Here is a 24,323-nt window from a genome sequence, read left to right on the forward strand (position 1 = left end):
TACCAATACCTGCTAACAGATGATCTAAATAATTACTGCTTATTTCCACCTTTCAAATCTGCATATAAAGAAATACTGCTTTGTTACTCTGGCATATCAATTACAGCATGTATACTATATGTAGTGCTGGTTTTGCATCACAGAAGTGAGGTAGTGAGGTTCTAAGAGAGACTGCTAGCAAATTCCTCTGTGTCTGACCAAAAAAACCAATCAGTAATTCGTTGTGAGAAGTGACAATCTGTTAAACCACTGAGAAAGCTGACACACCTCTGTGAATACACATGTAAAAATGAACAGACCCCAGGAATTCTTTCTTTCCCTTCTGGCTGGCAAACAGGTAACAGGACCAGCCCAGCCCCCGTCTTGGTTGTATGTAACACATTGAAAAGTATGGGGAGATGAATTGTTCTAATTGTAGATATAAGCAAAGCTAAAGCAAGCGGATGGTAAGGCAGCTGTGATCCCATGAGAAGTTTGAACAGAGAGAGAGAGAGAAGAGTGATGAAGACCCTGTGCCCCCAGGGAGAGAAGAAGACCTCTGTTCCCAGAGATGATTTCAAAGGTAGATAAAGAGAACCTTTACTCTTAAGCAGTTAATCTTTAAAATAGTACCCCTTAAGTTAACATGGCCCATAAATGCAACTGTGGGAAGAGCTGTGAAAAATGGGAGAGACTTCACAACTGCAGATTTTCCAGGCAGATGCTATTTGTGAAAATTAAAAGCCATGAGAGAACTGTTTTCTTGTGGAGAAGTCTCCATAAATTGACAAGAGGGACTCCTTCCCCTAAGTGAATGGAAAAAAGACTGTTCTAGAATTGATAAACCGACTGAATTGTTTCTGTATGTTGTTAGTGGGAATGAAAAAGTTGTAAGGGGAGCAGAAGTGTTCTATAGGTTTTGTTCTGATTCTTTCTATTCTTTCTTTCAGTTACTGTTAAGGAATCTTTCTTTTTAAGACCCTTTTAAAGTTTTAAGCCTGTTTTGCCTTCCTCCTAATTCTATCTCATAGCAAGAAAATGAATAAATAATTCTAAAGGGTCCATAGACATTTAGCCAGTGCTGGACCCACCACATATGTGCATCTCCATTTATCATTATCCAACTTCAGGCTTTTTAGAAGTTAATGTTTTAAAAAAGCTGCTTACATAAACCACTCTTTCAATGAAGCTGGCCCAGTGAGAAGTGAACAGTGGAAAGCAATTAAATGATGCTGCTGGGCAGAGATGACAAAGATGGATCCAACTGTTCTGATATGAATATAGATTTATTGTGTTACTTTGCTGTAAACTTGTTCCAGTTCAGATATTGCTCTTGTAAACTTCATGGGATAGGTGTCTTAACTTTCAAGGCGTGATTAAATGCTGCATCCTGTGGGCTGCTGTGTGAATCATCATCTTTGGATTAACATGCACCTAAATTATTAATTTACTAAGTTATGAATATGGAAAATATTTTACCATGATTATGAATAATTAATGCAAAGCTGTATTGGCAACATCCACCCAATAACTCATCCTCATAGCTTTGTGACAGAATGTTGCAGGCTGCCTCCAGGGGAGAATCTGAAGAGTAGAGTCAGGATGACAAAACCCACAACCATAAGGAGGTCCTGTGGATTGATGGCTTTGCAAATGAACTGCTGGTTAATTGGGCAAGGGGTGCATCTCTAGAAGCTGAAAGGACTTTTGCTGTAGCACGAATTGTATGTCCTGCTGGGGGCTCGCAAGCTTGCAGCTCGTGCAGTTGTCACTTCAAGGAAGATGGAAAAGTGAATGTGTCTGTGCTTTGAATGTTAAGGTGCCTGGATTTTGATTAACCAGAGTTGAATAACATTGGCTGTGTATATGCTATTCTCAGTTTTCCTTGCCTGCTAACTTTATCCATGTCTAATATTCATATTTACAGCTTCCATTTCCCACTTGCAAAGAATTAGAGTGTGTTTCTGTTGTTAGCTGAGCAAAACCCCCGGTTCTTGTTTTGGCAGGGTGAGCCACAGAAGGCAGGAGAGGGGACGGCATCTTGGAGATGGAAATGCAGGATCTTTGTAAGAGGGAACTGGGACATCTGTGCATGTTTCCAAGCAGTGTGTCCAGGCTGGGAGCAGGCTGAAAGCAGCCTGAAGTCCCCTGGTGTGGCTGTGCATGGGGGCTGGTGAGGGTTGCACATTACTTCTCAATGTGTGCTGTGCCTGAGTGGAGCTGGGGCTCTGCAGAGACGTTCCTGGGCACATGATGCTCCCTGTGCATCACTGTCACTGACAGCATCACTGTGTGCCTTTTGTCACACCAGCATGCTACAAACCAGGCCAGCACTTTACTGAGAAGTACTGAGTGTCAGGCTGGAGCACGATGTCAGAGGCCGGTCCCCGTGCACTTCCCTTGCTCTGGGGCGCTGCAGATCCTGCCCTGGCTGCACACGCTCAGTGCTGTGGTGCTGCCTAACTCTGTCTTTGCTCTTTAGTTTCCCACGTGTCACAAAGTGCTCCTTCTCCTTGAGCACAGGTAGGCCACAGGGGCTGTTCCACCATGCTGGTGTCCAGAAATGGGCAGGGGAGGGATTTCCACAGTGGGTTCTGCACCTCGAGCAGGACTGTGACTGCTCTTGCCACCAATGGGATGGAAAAGGCTCACCTGATCACAGCAAAGCACAGAAATTAAGTAGCTCCCACTTAAAGGATCCACTCGAAGAAGGGAGGGAGGAAATATTAATGACTGCTGTCACGTTCCCCGACCTCAAGAATGGTATAGATGGGATTATCCCAGAGAGTTCCCAAACATCCTCAAATACAATGTAAAATCAGTTGAAATACATATAAAACAGTTTTAAAAGCAAGATGCTTATCTGGTTTTTGGGAAAAATTCTTAAATTGAGTACAGTACCAGGAATTGATTTTGTTTTCTGAGAGTAATAACTGAAGGAAAATAAGAACTTCTGAGCTGTGATTTTTTTTTCTCATGTGTGAAGCTCATAAGAGTAGCTAATGCTTTATTTGGATGATTCCTAACCTTCTTGTGAGCAATACTTGGAAAAATATTTTAAAAGTTCATAACTCCTAAGATGTTTATGGATCTGATTTGAATCCTGGTCTTAGTATTTTTCTAAATCTTAGCCTTTTTTCTTTGACAAGACTTTGCTTGTTTATTTTATTTTCTTAATCCTTCTCCACCTTCAATACTTGTGTTTTGCTCCATCAAAATATTGGCCTCCTTTTGCAACAGATGTGCTGAAAGGGCTTTTAAGCCTCCTGAGCTATTGTTCAGTACTGCTTCTTTTCCACTTCCCGCTCTTCTGTATTGAATTTGATAAAGGGTGAATTGCTTTTTGATTAGAAAGGAAGATACAAGACTTGAGAAGGCACCAGATGGTGGCAGTGGTCTTTCACATCTGACAAATCTGGATCATGCAATGAAGTGTAAGAAGTTTATGCACATTGTATTCCACGCCATCCTCAGTTTTTCTCTTTCAAGCTGCATAGTTGGAATGAGGAAGATGATATATTTTTATGCTTATCTTGAGAGAATGCCTAAAAAAGGTGAGATCTGTATCTAAGAGAGTAGAAAGGATAACACTTGGCTATATCTGAGCATTGCTAATACTACTAATTTTTGCATTTGTGTCACTGTTGCATTTCACTGCATTTCAGTTGAAATGCAGAGTAGTTTGGATGCCAGCTGAGCTGTGCCACCTCATACTGGATGACACTGTTGTTTTGGTTCTTAAAATCACACTTGTACCTTATATTATCAGTCTTTGGTGAATCTTTCTGCATGTGTAGTTTTTAATACCTAGTTTATTTCTGAATGCAGCAGGTACTAGCTCTATCGTGATGTTATAGCCATTTACTTTATATTCCTGAAGTCTTCACTTCGGTGTATGCAGAGGAGCTTAACAGTATTCCATTTCTCTGCTTTAAGGAAGAATGGCTGGAGAAATCTGTATTTGAAAGAGAGAATCAAGTGCTGAATTCCCTATGAAGTGTTTTGTTAAACAAATATTAATTATAGAAAAATACATTTCTTGGCTCTGGAGCTGACTCCTTGCAGTCTGTGCCGTGATTCTTTGCTGTTCGGGCACAAACTGTGAGGGAGGGAGAGCACCTTGAGATGTGGAAGTGATGGGTAAGGGTTGATTATGAACAACAGGCATAGAAATGTCAAAGTTCTTTAATATTGTTGCACTGTGTGAATGTGAGTTGGTCTGTGAATATCAGTGTTACAGTCCTGGGGCTCACACAGCAGCTGTAACAAGAGCTATAGCCAGTGTTACACAGAAACAGGACAGCAGAAAATTTGCTGACCATCCATACTCCCACATAATCTGCAGAGCAAATCTTCCTGCTGGGAAACGTCCCAGCATTGCCAAAGAGGTGAGGCACGGGACCTGCAGCCACGAGCTTCATCCACAAAGGTAGGCTCTGACACCCTGAGGTGTGTTTTCAATGGTGCTGTCATCACAGCTGCTCTTCAGGCAGATAAAACCCTGCTGGCTCCAGCAACAGCAAGATGAGTGGGGCCAGGTTTGAGTTCAGGGGGAGCTAATGGCATGCCAAAGCCACCTGTGAGCATTGCTTCACGTTGTTGGGGATTTTTGCTTATATTATGGCTTGAATAAAGGAATGGCAAATGTTCTAAAGTCTCTACACTGTAATACATTCCTCAGTAACTGAAAGAAAAAGACAAGGTTGGAAAGCAGTTGACTTCACATAGCATGTGGTCCTTCTTCACACCTTTTTTGCAATTTAGGATTCCTACCCACACAGGGTTTTGTCCACATCTTCTCCATCACAGTGAGAGTGGAAATCTCAGGGATTTGTTACTGAATTCCTGGGCTGAGATTTTTGCCTTTTTTATTTGTGTTAAACTCCTTTTTTCTAGTCTGAAAAATCAGTAAATCTTGCATTTGTTTCATGAAACACAGTTTTTACTTATATATTGATAAGAGATACCAGCATAAACTACATTGAGGAAATAACCATTGAGTTACATAACTTTTCTTTTGGTGAGTTTGCTGTTGAGTGCATTTTTAAAAAAACTTAAATATGTTTTAAAGTTTCAATCTGCAGAAAGTATTAGTCCATGAATCAAAATAGAGCCTAAAAGTTGCAGTGTGAAATTGGCGGATATCTTGTGTACTTCTCAACTGATAGAATATAATAGCACCTGTTACACCTTTTCTGCTCTCTTAGCTGTACCTGGCATTCTGTAGTTAGGCCTTTACCAGACAATAAAAATAGTTTTTCCCCTTTTCCCCTATTCTCACAACTTGCCCTCCTTTTGTCCCCTGCCATGACCTCAAGTGTGAGTTTAAAGAGAAAGAATAGTCATTCTTGATGCTGTTTGCAAGGTGGGGTACTGACAGGTGGCACTGGTTTGCAGTATAAATAGGGTCAATGCTGAACTGAACTGTTTGGCCTGAAGATTTAATGGCTTATATGTTTTTGGTTGTTTTCTTGCAGGAAATGCAGCCATGCTAAGCTGTTCTTGTGCTAGGAGCTGCCCTTCTGATTTCAACTTAAGTACTTCCATAATCAGAAAGTTTTGAAGGTGTAAGGTCTAGGGTTCCTGGTTTCCATCTTAGTTGGAGTCAATAAACTGTTTTGTCAGTGGTTTCCATCTTAGTTGGAGTCAATAAACTGTTCTATCAGTGCACAGGCATTACATCTTCTTATTGCTCCTGGCTTGAGTGGGATATGTACGGATCAAGTACAACTATATTATATAAAATCTAACTATGAGTATAAATAAAACAAACTTAAGAATTAATCTTCCTGTCAGCACTGATAAGACAAGGAAGTAGTAGCTTGTTGCAGTTCGACTTTATTTTATTGATCCCTTGTTAAGTGGTTTGTTCTGTTGTACCCCCATGTTCTCCCCGAGCTGGTTTACCCCTGGGTTTTACCCTCCCTCAAAGCTGTCCCTCATGCCATTCCCCACTCCTTGTTCCAGCTCCTTCCCTGCCTGTCAAGGTAACCCAGCCGCCCAGTCTCCAGTATCTCCGTCAGTAGCCCACACTGACAAGGACACAATTTGTCATTGGTAAACATACTTGACTTCCTTCTAAGGAGAAAAATAGGACAGGAGAAACAGTGGCAGTAATTTTAGTACAGCTTTGGATATCTCATGAAAGAGTCCCTAGAACCAGCAATGGCAACACTCATGAAATAACTACAGCTAGGTACAGTTTTACCTGAAGAGCAGTAAATTACCCATCTAGAAAGTCAGTAGAGCAGATGAGTTGTGAGTGTGGCTGAGAAAAATTGTCCAGCGATGAAGCCTGAAGGTGGCAGAGTGTTTGGATGAGGAGAGAAGGCCCAAAATGGATTCTGAAAACTGAACGGTCCATGTGTTCTTCCCTCTGCACTGGCTCAAACAAAAAGTTAAAAAGTTCTGTTTTGGCAAGATGCAAGGTGACAGGTTGGGAACTTCCTGGCAGTAAGAGAGCAGCAAGGATGGGAGGCTGGCTCAAGGCTAGATGTAAACCTGTCAGTAAGGACATCCCTTCTAAGTGAATTTTGGTGGCAGAAACCAGGCTATATACTGCCTTCTAGGGAAATCACTAGTACAGCAGAAAGGAAAGGCTTAGGAGTCTTTTTTGATTTGTTTACAGGCAAGATCTGTAATTATTTATACTTCATGGAGCGAGATGAGTAGGAAAGGGGAATCGAAACAGTCCACAACCTGGTCTCTGCTTGAAAAGAAACTGTGTAGGAACCTGCTCAACTTTAAACAAATCCCTGAAGCAAATTAATGTTTTGAAGTGGTCTCTGCTGAAAAAGAGGAGATCACAAAATAATTCTGTCAAAGTGTTCTGCCATTGCTTGTGTGGGTTTTCCCCCCTGTTTTACAAGAACAAAACTATTAACAGATAAAAGGACTACTTGAACTAGATTTCTATTTTTTATTCCTGCAAGAAGAACATTAGTTATATACCCTGAATGGTCTTTGTTGCTCTCTTAAGCTTAATATTACCAGTGTGTTGTCCCTTATTCAAAATTTAGTCCCATGAAAGGTATGTAATATTTGAGTTTATCAAATATCTTCGTTTTGGCATGCTTGTATATAGAATGACTCTTGTATTTAGGCGTTATCAGTTTTGCATCAGGTTGCAAATAAGTAGATAAGAAAGCCAAGTTTTTGCACAATTACTGATTTTTGGCTGCTTGGTTTATGTAATGAGTTTCTTGACCGAGAGGGCAGTAGTAAAAGCAGCAGTTTTAGTGCCTCCCATCTGAGCAACCTCAGCTCCCGCCCTTTCCCAGGTGAGTAAGTGATAATCCCAGGTGGGATAATGTTTATCCCACACAGGTGTGCTTCTCTTCTGCAGGTACAGTTTAAGAATGGCAAGTCAGTGTATCGTTGTGACCCAGCCTGACAGAACAGGCTGGTGCGCTAAGGAGGGAGGGGAGAGTATTCCTCTTCTAATGCTGACAAATATAATTCCTGGTATTACCACTGTGGGCACTGTGACCTGAAATTTGTTGGGAGACGATGTCAGGGAAATGGGCTGGGCTTTGACCTCATCCAGAACTCTCTGGGCACAGTCAGTTGTTGTCTAAGCTCTTTAACAGAGGCACCCTGACATTTCCGTTTTCTCTGGTGCTTGTGTTTTAAAAGCCTTTCCTGACATTTCCGCTTTCTCTGGTGCTTGTGTTTTAAAAGCCTTTATCCCACTCAAATGTTAAACTTTAGCTCAACTGTTTCACAGTTTGCTGCCTAAAAGTGTTGCAAGTTGGGGCCCCATTTTATAGTTTATTTTGCAAGTTTATATTAGTGATCAAGAAAGTGAGGCTTTAGCCTGGCAGCCTTGCAGGTGTCCCAGGGACAGACACTCCAGTGTCTGGGGAGCATTTCTCTGCAGCCTTGGATGTGTTCAGAGAGGTTCAGCCCCCTCAGGGTTGCAAGAAGTGTCAGCTGGGAATGTTTAGATTGGCCTATGCTTACATGGAGTACAAAGTTATTGCTCTGTCACATACAAGACAGGTAGATATAGAATGATGATGCGTGTTGGTTTCCAGGTGGAAAACCTGAGTTTGTGTTAAGTAGAACCCATCTGTCTGGTTTGTCTCCCCCATGTAAAATAATTGGCAAATGGGTTGTGCCCTCTGCCAGACGTGACCACATTAAGTCTATTTGTTCTATGAACATTTGATGCAATTTTAAGATTCTAAGAAAATTTCTCCAAAAGATATCATACAAAAATCAGTAGTTCTTTTCTGTCATCTTGTTCATGAGCTAGAAGCAGAAATAGGGTTCATTGGAGCAGGGGTAGGATCAATAGCTATGTGAATTTTAATGGGACCTTCTTTAACTACTGAGTGCTGTCTTCTTTTAACTCTGTAAAATAAAAGACCTTTTGTCAGCAGGTGCCTTTTACATTCTCCAGTCTCATTGTGGCTGCTTGTGGACTATCTTAAACAGAAAGTGGAAAGAAGGGAATTGAAGAATAACTTGATTCTTACTACTGTAATGTAATTTCACTTAAAATAAACTTTCTCTCATTTTTGTTTAATATATAAGCTTGGTTAGTATATTCCTTTTTTCCACTGTTACTTTATCTTTGTACATTGTTCTTGTTTTCAGTCTGTGAGACTTTCCTCAATTTTTTTCCTCCTGCTTGACACGTGTACTTGGTGTCACCTTCTTCTACAATATAATTATCGTTTATACAGGGAGTTAGTAAGATCACCTTGTTCATAGACTCTCCATGGAATGTGGAGATAAGAAAAAATTATGTCCCTATTTCCTTATAAAGAAACCATTTGCTCTCTTTTTACTTCATCCTTTTCTTACTCTGTGATTGCAAATGACAATGGCCAGAGTGAGTTTGTGTTTGATTTTCCAACCACTCATATCAAAAAGCTCTTCTGAAATGCTCTTAGTGACATTCCCATATCCTTTTGATTCCATCCTCTCTAAATCTGTGGAGCTGGATAAGTATCTCATTCCTGCAGAAACCTTACTGGGATCATTAGCTCTGTGGTTTCTCCTTTGCAATCTCAGTGTTTCAAGTCCAGTACAATTTAATGTGCATATTGCCCTCCTTCTCCTAAAGCCTCTCGAGGCAGCAATTCTCCCTGCTCCCTCATGCGGGTGTGAAGCAGGGAGGCTCTTGGCAGCACATAAAACCTCTCCAGGATCAGTTTGATCAGCCAAAGGTCCCAACCCCTGTGTTGACTGTGCTTGGATTTTTATCAGCCATGGACTAGTGGTAAGAGGTGTGTTCATTCTTTCCTTTGCCTGTACACCTGGAACTACACCTAATCTAAGGTCTAATTCCCCAGAAGTTTACTCTAAGAGAAATAATGTAGAGTAACTTTCTCTGTCTGTATCCTGCAGATTTCCACCAAAGAGGGAGTTCTGCCCACTGACATAATTTTTATTAACACAGCTGATGCCAGGTTGTATTTTTATGGCGTTTGATAAATAACAGGTAGATCTCTTCTGCTCCTTCAAGGACTGGCTCTGAAGTGGTGATGGGATTATCAGAATGGGGTTTTTTTGTGTGTGTGTGTGTTGTTTCATGGGGTTGGTTGTGAGGTGGGACTGTTCCTGCTGTTTGGGGTGATTTTTCAGAAGAAATGCTGAATATTGGTTTTCTTCTTGAGTTTTTAAAAATCAAAAAATGTGTAACTTTACTGACTTGAGTGGTATTTTTCCCAATGTATGAGAGATACGTGTGAAATTGAGAGATTCTGTTTCATAGCTAATGAGGACAGATTGCAACTATAGGCAATGATTTATGACTACGTGAAATTTCTTTCTTATTTGCATTGAAGACACAAATAGTGACATTTTTTGCTGTTATTGTAAAAGACACAATGTAGAAATTACAGCCTGGAAGGGGAAGGCAGGCCTGTCATGGCTCCTGTTTTCTGTCCTGCTCCAGAAGGTGCTGTAGAATTGATAGGAGCTTGATGGTAAAACAAATGAATTCGGGGACTTCAGAAATGTAGTGCAGCTCATTGTTACAACTTTGCAAGTATCTGTGGTGCCGCTGTTGAGTGTAGCTCAAGCTGCACTTCAATTCCACAGCCATGTCCTGATCTGTGCCAGCCATCACAGGCCCTGTGCTTTGATGGAAACTGGGGCAAATCAGTATCTTTACACTGGCTAAGGTGCTTTGCCAAATGAGTTGGAGCCTGGACACAGCTCTGGTTCAGGATGCTCGAATTCAGCTACTAGGGCCTGTTTACGGGAGTGTGCAGCCAAATTACAGATAGTCCAGTTCAGTATTTCTGAATTTGTAATTAAACTGTATTGGCACAAACTGAACTATCCTTAGACTGTGGCAACTGCAGAAGGCTGTGGCTTACTTTTACTGTGTGTGGGTTGGGAGTTCCTCCCTTGTGGGGGTTCAGCTGGTTGGGATGGGTGGTGAGCTGGCCTTCATTGACAACAAAGGCCTCAACTGAAGGCCATGGGAAATGGGATGTTAGGAAGGAAAATGGCTGGCTAAGTTATGGTGAGAAGAATGGGATAGTGGGAATGGTTATGTTAATGTTGTTGTTCCATAACATAAGGTTATGTTTCTAGTTCTGGTTCTTGATTGGTTTGTAGCATGTTACATATAAGGCAATGTTCTTAGTTCTCTGATGATTGATTCCCTGCCCTCAGATGAAACCCTATATATTGTTGAGTTTGCCCCATTGTCAGGTCTTCAGAGGACACCCTGTACTATGTGCTGCTCGTGTTTTCGTTGCTCCATTATTAAAGATTTATTCCGGACTACTTTGTCAAACCCTCCCTATTATTTCTTTCCCACAACCCCTGGCTGGTCCTGTCCTGAGGTCATGGCAGCTGGACCATGACACCCTCTCCTCCCCATTTTGTTTAATTTCCTCTTTTTTTTCCTTTTCCTTTTTTTTTTTTTTTTTTCCCCTTGTCTCTGAGGTATTCACTAGTGAAGCCCTGGCTCAGGTGCATCACCCAGCTGATGTGCCTACAGCTCTCCTGGACCAGAGCTGGCTTGGGTTAGTGCTGTGTACATGACCAGCAGGCCATGCTCACCTGGCCTGTACCTAACTGTATGGCCAGGCCCTGAGCGGTGTCTGTAAAGTACAGTTGTGATTTCAAGGCTTATGTATGGAGTATTAATGCAAAAATGTATGTTATACAGTTCCAGTGGGTTCCCTAAAACACTTGGATGGGGGAAGAATAGTAGTATGCAATAGGAAGGCTGCCCTGGAGAAAGGACATACCTTGTTGGTTTGCTAGAACTTTCCATCAGCAGTTGCTGAGGTCTGGAACACGTGTTCAGGCATACTTTTCATTCTTGGTTATAATTTTACCAAGAAACTTGTAGTATGTATTCTGAAAACTTTGTCCACTGGCAGTTCTTCAAAATATGCATGAATTGATTTATTTTTAGATCTCTTTGCAACTCGTATCTAATCTTCCATCCACTACGAGTTCAAGACTACTTTTGGTGTGACTGCTTTTCAATTCAAGGCATCTTATTGACTCTACAATTCAGATTATTTTTCACTGGATATATTTATCAAGTTTCAGGCCAGAGACTTTCAGACTTATAAGCCTCTTAAAGGGGGGAAGTGCTGACATAGCCTTAAATTGTGGTGTGGCAATGTTACAGTATAATTACCTTTATCTATCACCAAACCCCCTTTCAGAGTCCTGGTGTGTGCTGTGGGCCTCTTGATGGAATGCTCCATTAGACTGAGATTTTTCATGGGGAAAAATCTTTAGAGCAAACCATGATAAAGTACTTTTATAAGAGTAGATGTAGGGGCAGTGGCAGGGTGGTGAGGAGAAGAAAGATGGTGCTGAGTTGCGGGAGGAAATATTCGGCAGCATTAGTGGTAGATCTGTATTAGAAAGAAGACAAAATAATTTTTTTCCTTCCCCCGTGTGTCAGTCACATTACTACTTGTCTTCCAGATGCTTTGACAACCCAAAGTTTAGCATAAGCTGTGGAATTTAAGCAAATAGTATGTGTATTTTTACTATGCACTGGAGTACTGGACAAAGATGTACAAGCTGGCAGACACCAGGCTGGCTGCAGAGTGGAGAGCAATGTAACGCTGTCACGGTGCTGCTGCTCTTGAGCTGCTGCACCTGGCAGGAGAGGGCTCGGGAGGTTTGGAACGAGCCTGTGATGGTTTCATTACTGATCTGAAGTTCATGTCCTGTGTTGTGTCCTTGAGTCTGTGCTCGTTTGATCGCCCTGTCAGCTGACCTGTGCTCTCTGAATTGTGGGCTTGGTGTGTCAGATTCATCTCCTTGAAACAAAGGTAAATTGGAAAAGGTTAGGAAAGGTGAAATGCAGACCAGGAACAAAGGGATAGGTGCTTTTGTAATGCAGAGCTTTCAGGTACATGAAGAGAGGCCCAGCACTACAGCAGGTTTGTATTGGATCACAGATGGAATCATGGAATCATCTCAATAGCTGGAATGTAACAACACCCCTGCTGGGTATCTGGGGTTTATATTAATTGTGAAAAACTACAAGTCATGTAAAGCACAAATAAAAGGAACATTTAAGGACAACACTGAAAACCTATTTAGGAGCTTGTGTGTGTGTTTTATATAGACACAGAAAGGCTTTTCAATTAAGTAAATATTTGTACTTACTTGCTACTTATCTGTGCTGTGGTACAGTTGCTGTCTGCTGTTTAATTGGGAAGGCCATGGTGTATCCATGTAGCCATGATTAATGCTCTCTGAGGTGTATGGGAGCATTTCCTGTGCAGGGCCTGTGTAAACAGGTGGAGAAGGGAAAGAAGAATTTGTATATTGGAGAATATTAACATTTTGGGTGCAGGTGGCTACTGAGGTAAATTAAATTTCCATAGAGAGCTAAAGGGAAATAGTTTTATGTTCTTAGGTCACTAGAGGGAGTTTAGAGTATCAGATTCATTAATTTCTATTTAAGCATCTTTACATTTCTGTTTAGTATTTTGTCTTGGTGGCTAACAAAATTCAGTCTCTTTTAATACAGATCTGTTTTCTGTAGGGTGTGTCATAGGAGATAGGCTCTTACAAAAGAGTGCACTAAGCACATGAGAATTGCATCTCTCTTGCTCTGTGTGCTCAGTCATTTATCTCACCATAGAGAATGTGAAATATTCCAGACATGTTGATTTATTCTTCATGTAGCAACAAATGGAGCCCAGAGCATTGTGGGTTGTGAAAATGGTTTCTAGTCCATTATGCTGTTACAAAGCAGTGAATGTACTGAATATTGTTAATGATATACAAGAGGAACTTATTTTAGGCAGGAGTAAAACAAATTCAGTACTTTGCTGCAAACTAATGGAGTCAGTTGAGGGGGAGTCGTTGTTGTCCTGGAGTGGGGACCCTACTTCAGTGCAGAACAGCTCTGTCCAAGAGATGCTGTGCAGCCCCATGGCTTAGACACTGAGCTAAGCCCAGCAGAGCAGGGGGGCATCTGTAGGAATCCATAAAATCAGAGGGATTTGGGAAGGCTGCAAAAGGCAGGCCTCAGAGACAGCAGAACTGTGACTGGAGCTAAGCAGTAGCCATAAGATTGGTCAGCAGAAAAATTATGTAAGAAGCAGAAAAGTAAGGACAAATAGAACAATGGTCTGTGTATTAATGCTTGTCTAGAATAACTCCCTAAGCTACAGCAAAGTATATCTAGCGAGATGTTAGGAAGTTCTAAGCTTAATGATAGAGCTCTGTGCATTGTGTTTGAAGTCTTACAAGTAGGTATTATACTTGAAATAAGCAGGCATTGTTTAACCAAAGGTACGTGTGCTGATAGTGGTTGGATAGAACTACTGTTATTATGCTTTTGCTTTGTGTGATTGGTCACAAGAGTTTTAAAGTTGTAACATTGAGTTCTTGGTCTGCTGCCTGGGATATGAGCTGATGGCATCTTCCCATTGTCACAACCATGTAATGAGACTGATGCTGGAAAATACAACAGCTCAAGGCACGTTCCCAGCAGTCTGGTCCCGTTTGTGATTTGTACAGAGACTCCCGACTGGCAACAGGCATCTGTGGGGAGGGAGAGGGTGCTGGGCAGGGGACAGCTTGCACTTGAATTTTTTGACAGAAAGGAAGGGAATTGAAAGGATTTGAAATATCATATGAACCAGCCATTCTGGCTTAGGCTGCTCCTCCTGTGAGCTTGAGGCGAGGTTGTGGGGAGTGTTAGGAATGGAGGAAGTGCGTTTTCAAGTGCGTTTTCTCTGCTTTCTACCTCCAGAGGAAATGGGCAGTTTGTCCACAATAGTTTGTCCACCCTGTTAAAGGAAGGGGAAAAAAAACCCCAAGCAAAAAACCTCCACACGTTCAGGCTTAGCATGCTGCATGTTGAGTCTGCTTCAGCTGGAATTGGGAATGGGGATGACATCATGAACTGCCCTCATCCATATTGAACATGGGCACTCTGGCCTTTACCCTGGAAGAAGGAGAAGCTAAAAGGGTAGCAGCTTGTGATTTGCACATCCCATAGCGTGGTTTGCTTGAAAGATAAGAGCCTTATCAAGTTCTGCAGCAATGAGTTAGTGGTTATGTGCCAAATCACATAAATTATAATTCTTTTGGTTTAACCTTCAAATATCCTGTAGCAATTCTATAAGAACTTAACTACTGCACCTCAAACAAATTAGGTTCAGCATTCTACAGACTGAGGCTTGAAGGCATGTTGTGAACTGGATTCTGATTCTGTGAATATTAATAGACTAGAATGATGACTTTGCATTGTTTGGCCTTACACGGTTTCTTCCACAGAGCTCTGGGAGTTAGTCGGAATTAACCAAGTATCTATTTGTTAAGGGAATATAGTTTGTTTTCCTTTGCACTCAGACTCCAAATCAATTTATAATAAGAATGAGTATATATTTAGTTCTGTTTACATGTATTAGCTGCTTTACTCTCAATAGGCATTAAAAAAAGATAACATCACAGTTATTCTAAGAAGACTTTGGTCTCTCAACAGGGCAAACATCAAACAAAAGGCTTATTAACATGAGCTAAATTTTGGGAACCTTCCACAAGCATATTTATATTTAAAATATTTATTTGTGGCAAGATGGAGACTTCTGGAGTGACCAGAAACGGTGGGTTTTACTTTGACCTCAAGTAAGTTGTTGTGGTTCTGTATTTCCATTGCCTGCTTTCATGTGAGTGTTTTTACCAACTTATTTGTAACTGATGTCTTAGTTTGTGTTTTTGTTTGTCTGCTTTTTAGGGGGCAGGGAATGGTGAGGTTTTTTGTTTTTAAATTTAATACCAGTCCTCTGGCATATGCCAGTTTATTCCTCATTCATGATGCCAGTGAGAGGAGAATGGAGCAGGAGGGTGTTTGTCAGCTGTGCTTTGAAAGGCCGTAATGTCCTGATAGCATCTCTGGGTAGCAGTGCAATTTCCACAGCTGGGCTCACTGATGGGAAAGCTGACTGAGGAATGTTGCTGTACTCATGGAACTGTGTGTGTGGGGAACGAAGCAGCCAGAAAGCAAATGATCCAGCTCAAGCAGCTTTATTGCCAGCAAGTATGGACTGCATCTCGTGCATGCCGGCCAGAGCACGGCGCATGCGGCAAAGCGCCTCTGTCACGAGTGCTGTCAGCGCTCAGCCGTGGCTCTTCCCCTGCCACAGCAGCGTCACCAGCACAGGCTCTGGCCTCTGGCTAGGCTGTGGGATTAGCAGGAGCCAAGGAAGTGGAGCTGCAGGTCTCTGCCAGGGAAAGGCCTTTGTGTTCTTTGTGGGGAAGGGAGTGTTCTGCTGATGCTCTTGGTGCAGTTGGGTTGGCTGTGTTTTCCAGCAGCCTTATCCCCAGCCAAAGGCTTATTGCACATTTATGCACTGTTAATACTGCTCTGCAGATTAGAATTCTTCAGTGCCCAACTTTGCTGCTTCATACTGTTGAAATGACCAATATGTGTTCAGTGATCAGGCTGACTGCTTTTTATGCTAGGAATAACGCTGGCAGCTCTGGCTTTAGCTAAGGCTGTGGCTCATGCTGGGCGTGTGCAGTGTGGGAATCCAGCCAATTTAATGCAGCAGCAGTTTGACCCATGCCCTTCTCCATCTTCTCATTGTTGTGCTTCATGCTGGTTGTCATTTGATAGGCCGTCAAAGCAGAATTTGTACTTAATCCCAATTGCAAGTACTATTAACAAAGAAATCCTAAATCCATGGAGAGATTAAAGCAGACTTTCACAGCTCCTGTTATTTCTGGATGTTGGTGTGTGTTGTGGGGACTGACTTGGGCTGGTGTAAGTGACACAGCTGACAGCAGCTAAAGTGTACCTATGTCACGTGTTTGAGAATTCAGTGTGGGGTGATTGCAGTACTCTGCTGGCAGCAAGATCTCACACAGATCAATAGAGCTGCTTGACTTTTCTATGTCTTTTTGTGATCACTAGGATGTTACCTGTGATGCTGTGACTTTGGCAAATGATCAGCCACTAATTCTGCTGTTATCTACCCCTTAAGCCAATTGTTGTGTTAATGAAACAGGACTGATTTGGAGCAGAATTACACTAACACGGCTTCTTTCCAGAAGCATGAGATGTCTTAAACTGAAATGCCTTTATAGTTAATAAAACAAAAGGCTTTTGTTTAATCCAAGTGTTGCACATCCCTGGTTTAGAGAAGACAAAGGCAAAGCTGGTTTTGAGCTGGGTGGAATTTTTTGGTTGATTTGCGGGGGTTTGTTTTAGTTTAGGATAGATGGTCAAAAAGGTAGTGGCTTCCTAAGAAAGAGAAAGTGGCAATGAAGCTAAAAGAACTGAATTGAAAAGTGGGTTTTTTTGGTAAAGCTAGAGGGAGAAAAAAGCAGGAGAACAGCACTGTGAAATGCTCAGGTCACTGAGAGCTAAATAAGCAAATTCCAGCAGCCTGGGTTTTGAATGCTGACTGAAATTCAGTTGTTTGGGCTACAGAAGGACCTGTGGGCTCATAGGCAGAGCTGGTGGGGAAGGTTGTGGGGATAGCCTCTGTGTCTGCCAGGGGAAGGGCAGGAGTTAAAACCCTTGCAGCTCTGGTACCCTCATTTTAATGGCAATTTCACCACTGGGGGTTGGGAAAGAGAGGGTTGCCTGCACAGGTGGGGATGATACTGTCTTGAGGTGTGGCATTAAATTATGGGGGTTTATCCTTTGAAGTTGTTTGTGGGTATTTCATTACTCTGTTGGTTTTCTCTGTGTGTCACCATAGAGTCAGATCAGAAGGCAAAGGGCAAAAGCAGCCTGTTTATTCAGTCCTCTCCTTTTTATACCTTGGTTCACTACAGGTGGACCTGACTGGTCATTTAATCAACACATTTCACATGACTGGCTAATTAAGCAGACACATCTGTAAACAACTGTATGAGAAAAACAACTTGTTAAAAAACACCACCTGCAGATTGTTTAATATTTGATTATCATTATTTCTCGCCAGCTCCCTAAAGCTTCCCAGACCGATTCATGGGAAAACTTACCTAGTTTTCTTTCTCTCTGACCACACTGTCACATCCATCTATGTGGGCTTTTTTTGGTGTTTGTTTGTTTTCATCTCTTCCCTGTTACTTTGGGCTCTGCTGGGATGGGGCTGTGGTCTTGTCTCCTTTTAGCTGCTGGCAAGTGCCTGCTGCAACTCCTTACTCCAGAGCAAAGCTCATATCCCTGTTAAACTTGAAAAAGTCTTCAAAAAGCCTAAAGCTGAGAGTGGAGTCAGGGTTTTTGCTCTCTGCCAGCTGAGAGATCCTGTGGTGCAGTCAGGACTGGAGACCCAAGAGGGAGTGAACAGGAGCAACTAACCTGTGGAAAATGGCAACTGAGGGATCCTGGCATCTTCCTAAGGATTATTTAAAGCTGCAGCAGTGAAATAAGAGGTAAAACATGCACTGGAACTTGTTCTGTATGCAAATGAAACCTGAAATTGAGAAACTGCAGTTTGGGGGTTGACATAAGCTAATTAACAAGATTTTCAAAGGCTTTTGTGTTTAAGTAAGGTGGCGAATTGTGAGGTTGGGGTTTTTGGGTGGTTTGTTTGATGATGGCTGTCAGGTTTAGTGTTTTTATTTATTTGTTTTTGTTGTTGTTTTTCTAAGTGTCCATCTGAAGTTTGGTGTCTTGCAGTAGAGCTACCAGGAACGCCAAGGCATGAAGCTCCACATACTTCCCAGATTCTTGAAGTCCTTGGGCTGCAGCTCAGACCTTGTCTGTCAGGAGAGACATACAGATTCAGGCAAAGAACCTAAAGATGCTGCAGTCTAGATAAAAGAATGAATTTGGAATGTATTGTTGAGTGCAGTAAGGTTATGAGAACATTTTAAATAATGACTAAAAGTGCTCTTGCAATATCAGTTTTAGATTTTGGAATATTTGATCCCAATCATCTTAGCGCAGCAAATGCCAAAAGAGTTTCATATTACAGATGTAAGGAAAATAGAGACAATCAGTTGCCTGGAATGATACATCCAGTATCATGGAATTGTATTTAGACAAATGGAAGCATGGGCTGTGTCAGTATGCTAATGCTTGTTATACATGTAAATTAAAAGTCACTCTTCTACTCAAAGAAAAGTAAAGAAAGTGGATGGATGCTATCTGTTCTGCTAAATGCTGTTCATAGTGTTGAGGTTTTTCTGTCGATGGAGGCCTTAATTTGATTTACTGCTTTAAGCAGAACACGTGTAGAATAATCCCTGCATTTTTTTAAGCTTTGTTATCTATTTACCATACCTATAGTGATTTGTTATACTAATTTGTTGAACAGCATAAGTAAAATGAGCAGTAAGAGGCTAGCATCAGGAAAAAAATGTAAGAAGTGCCTGTCTGTAAATCTAAAACAAACGCTGGGGGTGCATGAGCTGTGAGTTCTAAGAATGGCTGTTAGACACTAACCTGCAGGAACAAAAGAAAAGAGGAGGAGAGGGAAGTACCAGAAAGGGATGGGAACAAATAGAGGAGCAACTTAGCAGAGCACTCAATATCCTCCTGTGTCAAGGAATGCCCTGATGTGTTCCCCTAAGCCCAGGCTGATAGAATGGGTTCTGTCCCACAGCTGGTGTAGCAACTGTGTGGCTCTTCCTGCCCATCATTTGCACCATGTATGTGTTACTAACATCCATGTACAATTCCTGAATCTGGAATGGGCTTTGAAGTCCTGTCAACAAACAAGTGAGCACAGAAGCACTGTGTGTGAAATTCCATGCTTTGATGTCATCTTTAATTTGGAGGGCTCTGAGGAGAAATGAAGGAAAGCAGCAGAGAACAAGCAGATGGATTACCAGAATCCAGAAAGGCAGAAAGTAAAAGCAGGATTGGAAGTTTACAGAAAGGAAAAGACCTTCAAAAATCCCAACACAGAAATGTTAATGTTGCTTCCTGAAAGGCCTGGGGGATGCAGCTGAGTTTCATAACACAGATTAGAAGAGAGAAGAAGCACTGTGCTTAATAGGGCTGACTTTCCATACCACTTGGGAGGAAGGGCCTTCCTTTTTTTAATCACGTCTCACCCCTAAACAAAGCCATGGAGAATGATTTCTCTTAAGTTGCACGGTCTAAACTGTTTTTCCTCTCCTGCAGTCCCCAGAGTGGAGAGCTGTCAAGTGCTTGGCCAGCTGCCTCTGTCACTGGGTGCTGATACGGCACTGATGGGAGAGCTCATTGCTGCTCCTACTCTCTGAGTCTAGGTTTTGCTATCTCAAGGACATTTTTAGCATTCTTCTGTCTTTTAATTCCTTTAAAATACTTGGCTGTGTCTAGATCTAGTCTATGCTCTCAATATTGTCTTCTGACATCACTTTTTCCCCCTTATGTACCTTAATGGAAACTTAATTAGGAGCCCAACAATTCCAAATATCTGTTGTACCCAGGGAATTCTTCTTGCAGAGTGTGGTTTTCCACACTCATTTCCAACCTTGTTTTTGTTTTAGATGCAACTGTTTAATTAAAGATTATGCAACCAATTAGAGTACCAAAGGCTGTATGCTTTGTAGTATATTTAGCGAAGTTATTAATTAAATTGTTACAAATTGAGAAGTTTCCTGGGTTCACTGGATCTTTGTTTCTGCTTTCATTTATGGATTGGTGTTTGGAGAAGTCTTCTAAAGCCTGGAGGGTAGTTAGCACCTAGTTAGAATCCCTGATTTTCCTTTTTAGTAGGCTGGATCAAGGGAAGTTTTCCTTGCTTTATTTTATTTATTTTTTTAATAACTGCAGTGAAATGATAAGTTAGTGTTGAAATTTGATGTATTTTATATTTATCTGTATCTAATGTTGTTCAAGGGATTTATTTATAAGTAAGAATAAACATTCTACTGTACTGCAAGGAGACTTACAGAAGTAGTTTTGTTTATATACAGTCTCCAGCTGGAACTGCAAACATAAGCAATAGTTTAATATCTTGCAGGCCATCTGGGAATGGGATTTGTTTAAGGGAAAAGCATAGCACCATAGATCACACATTATGTATTTCTCTACGTATTGAACGTCTTTGCCAAATATTCTTCTGGTGTCTTGTCTGTACCTCCTGCAGAGAGAAACAGCTGCAGTCCTGAAGTGAGCATTTGCTCACCATTTTAGAGTCACATCTCTTCTGTTTTTCTTTTTTTTCCCTCCTGAGAAGTTGGAAGCCTAATGGAGGCTTTTAGAAAAGCTATTTTAAAAAAGACACCCTCGTGCAGTCCCTCCTGTTGGTGGTTTTGTCATATCTCCCCCACACACCTGCAAAGCCGAAAAATACCATAGTTCAAATATGAATTATCAGCATTAGTGGTATAGGCATTGCATTTCTTTCTATGTGGGCGTAAGAATACACATTGGAATTCATTATTGTTTTCCTGAGCACTGCCTCTCAAATGCTCAAAATGGCTGCATTTCACTCAGTCTTGTAGTGCGTTACAGTGAACTGACATTTGCTGAACTGACTGAAAAGCCTTTTTCCTGGATATTAAAGCAACTGATGAAATATACTGTGAACTGGATTAACTGCTTTTTCACTACGTATCTGCTGGGTGGGGGGGAAGTTAATTTCTGTGATCTAGATCAATTTAGGAATTTAAAAAATATGAGCTTTTGACTTAAAATAGTAAAATTACTTGAATTGGATTGAACAAAGTAGAGCACCAGGAGGGAATGGCGATGGGGAGATCCAGAATAATACTGATGGACAGCACATAGATGCTCCCCACCCTCCAGTGTAGTTTGTGCTTCCTGACAGATTCAAATAGTGAAATTAAACCCACCTGTTTGCATTGTGTTGCTTGATTTTTTTAGTATTGGACAGGACAGTGCCCAGAAGATGATTCTTAAGAGGAACTCCTCAGCAAATGTCCTTAAAGTGTCCTGCAGAGCAGAGCTGTCACAGGGTTTGTCAAGGCAGTACCTGAGTCACACAAAGGCGATGTCATGCTCCAGTATTCAGCAGGTTACAGCAGAGGGGTTTGTGTAACCTGTTCTGAAATGGAGGTGTACAGAACCTGCACTTCTGTGTTCAGCTGAGACATAGGAAAAGCTGTGCATGCAAAAAAACCAACTTTGCTGAGAAACCTTGGGGGGCAAGGGGGAAGAGAGGGAGATAAAATCTAAGTCCAACAGTAAATCTCATAATGACACAAGAAATTTGTGTTCAGATCCATTCTGCTTTCTCCACATTAAATAAAATCATGCTATTGCCTGTCATGTCCCATTTCAAAATGCAACAGCAGGTCAGTCTTCATCAGGTGCTGTATCTTTGAATTTGGATTTCTTAGTGTTCATGGATTAATGGTTCTTTGTATTTGAAGTAATTTACAGCACAGAGCATTGTGCAATATTGGTGAAATTCTGTCTTAAGTAAAATATATTTTTTCTTAGCTTTTATTCTACCTTTTGAAGGGGAGGTTACTTGATTCTAACTGGCTTCCATATAATTAGACAACTTTCAGCTAAGACTGCTCTAGTTTATTTAAATAAATTCTAAAATCACATTTTACTGAACCTTTTTCCTCCAGATAAATATTTAGTATGTACCAATAGATGACAGTACTTGATATATGTCTTCTAACCCCTGATACTGTTTTGATTCAGGTCAGATTTCTTAAAGCTTTGTTTCTAGATAGGATCCCACCACTTGACTGAATCCACTTGAGATTTATAGCAATTCTTTGGTTTATGTTGTCACGTACAAAAATGAAAAGGCAGGATTGCTTTATATCAGGGAAAGATTTGTTTTCTGCCGGCAGCCTATTTGTGTGACTTCTGACTGGAGAGAGGCAAGAGACAAGGACAAGTGTTGAGACAAGGCAGGTGGGGATGTGCCCCCATGCAGGGTGTTGTGCAGCTGTCCTGAGGAGAAAATTGCACCCACCTCCTTCCCTTGTGTCAAGAGGAGAAACGTTTTGAAAATATCCTATTAATGTATAAATATAGAAAAAAGACAACTTTCTCCCTCTATTTTTTTTTTTTGTGATAAAAGAGGTAAAGGCAATGCACTGAATCTGAAAGAGAGACTACTTAGTTTCCCCTTTGTGACTAAGAATGAACCTGTGGAACGAGTTATGGCATGAAAATGAACCCAGAGTTAGAGGTAGTTAAGGAGACATCATCGATATTGATAACTGTATAGAAATATCAAGACAATATGAGTGCATATAACAAACATCTGTATTTGTTTATCACTACATTAACTATTTACAAGGCAATTTCCCCCACCACATGTTCTTGTAGAAGTGTATTATGTACCTCTGAAAGTGGGGTACGCTGAGCCTGCCCTGAAGGAATTAATGGTTTTCCTGCCTCACTGAATGTTTTTTTGTTTATTAATGTTTTTTCCATTAGTACAGATGATTTACTCATAACACTGGATTCATAAATCAGTGTATCTCCTCTACAATACAGAGGATGAGTATATTTTAAGATTCTAGTTTGTTAAATAGTTACTATAGCCAGCTATGTAGAACAAGGAGCTATGTGCAAGCTGTACTTTGCAGTACTGGCTCATAATCTGTTGTTTGATCTCAAAGATACAAGAACTGGTGACTCCCAAAATGTCCTTCACAAACAGGGTTTAGAAATGGTTATAGACAAAAGACAGGGAAGAGTAAAATTAACAGGTAATTTTAGTAAAGTAAAAGTAGAATTTAGGACTGTTACGGCTTTACATAACAGTAGGATCCAATTCCATTTCCAAAAATAATATGGTAATTACAATTTTTATTGTTTGACATAATTAAAAAAAATACCATTATGTATCACTGAGTAAAATTACCGTTTGATTAAAAAACACTTCAAGCTGAAATCGTGAGCAGTTTGCTGTAACTGCAATGATCGAGTCTTTGGATCACTACTGCCTTTTCTCATATTATGTGGGGAGAATGCTTCTATTTTAAAATGATGGAACTGGGCAAAAGGAAATTTATGATCTGAACTTGCTGCAAATCATTTGTATTGATCTGTTTTGTTTCCATTCTGCTGAAGCTAATGGAAATCGTTTGTCACCTGACTTGTCCCAGTAGATTTGGAAAACCACCATACCATTTATCAGGCCAGTTGAAGGTCTGAGCCAGTGTGCTTATGTCTGCAATCACGAAGATATATTTCACTTCCGGCAGGGAAAAAGCACCAACTGAGAATGTTGTTCTTATTCTAATACCGGCTGGAGTACCCCTTCTATATATTCATGTGGGTAATTGTAAACCTGACGCTGGAATCACGATGGTCCCTGTCTTCTTTGTGGGTTTCTAAGGTCAACAACAGATCGTGCGGTTCTGTAAATCAGCAATTTGCTACTGCTTTAAACAAGTTGGTAACCATTAAATACATCTTGGTCCTGGTCTATGTTAAGATCAATGTGAGCTCCTCATCCTCTTTCTTCAGGAGAAGGTGGGGTGATGACAGTCTCCTGTGCGTGTCCTCCCTTCTGGTGTAGTGTGAATGTGGGGGGGCTGGGCACTGGCCACAGTGTCTCACCTGCCCCAGTCTGTGCTTGCATTTATTATTCATATGGATGTGATTGGGATAACTCCGCTGCAAACTAAATTAAGTCTGCTCTTTGCATCTTGAGATTGCTCTTTCTCAGATGAGTGATCTTTTAGCTGTAGCAACCCCTTGCAATTCCCCCAGACATTTAAAGCGGACTCTGTGATTTTCACGTGAAGAAAATGTGAACTTAAATGACCAAAAGCTTGTTCTGGTCAGTAAAAATCCCTGTACAGCACGACTGACTTGGAGTTGAACAATGTCCCACATGCACATGAGGTTCTATGTGGGTGTAAAAGATTGAGAGGCCAGGCCCTGAAAGCTGGTTTGTTTGCAGTTTTTGTATCTGTCAGTGCTTCATGGTCTATGTGACTTGGAAACTGGAAGCCAGGTTTTATTCTCCACCACAATGCTTCTAAATTCTCCTTCTGCTGTGTTCCCCTTT

This window comes from Geospiza fortis, unplaced genomic scaffold, assembly GCF_000277835.1.
Source record: "Geospiza fortis unplaced genomic scaffold, GeoFor_1.0 scaffold614, whole genome shotgun sequence".
Classification (NCBI taxonomy): domain Eukaryota; kingdom Metazoa; phylum Chordata; class Aves; order Passeriformes; family Thraupidae; genus Geospiza; species Geospiza fortis.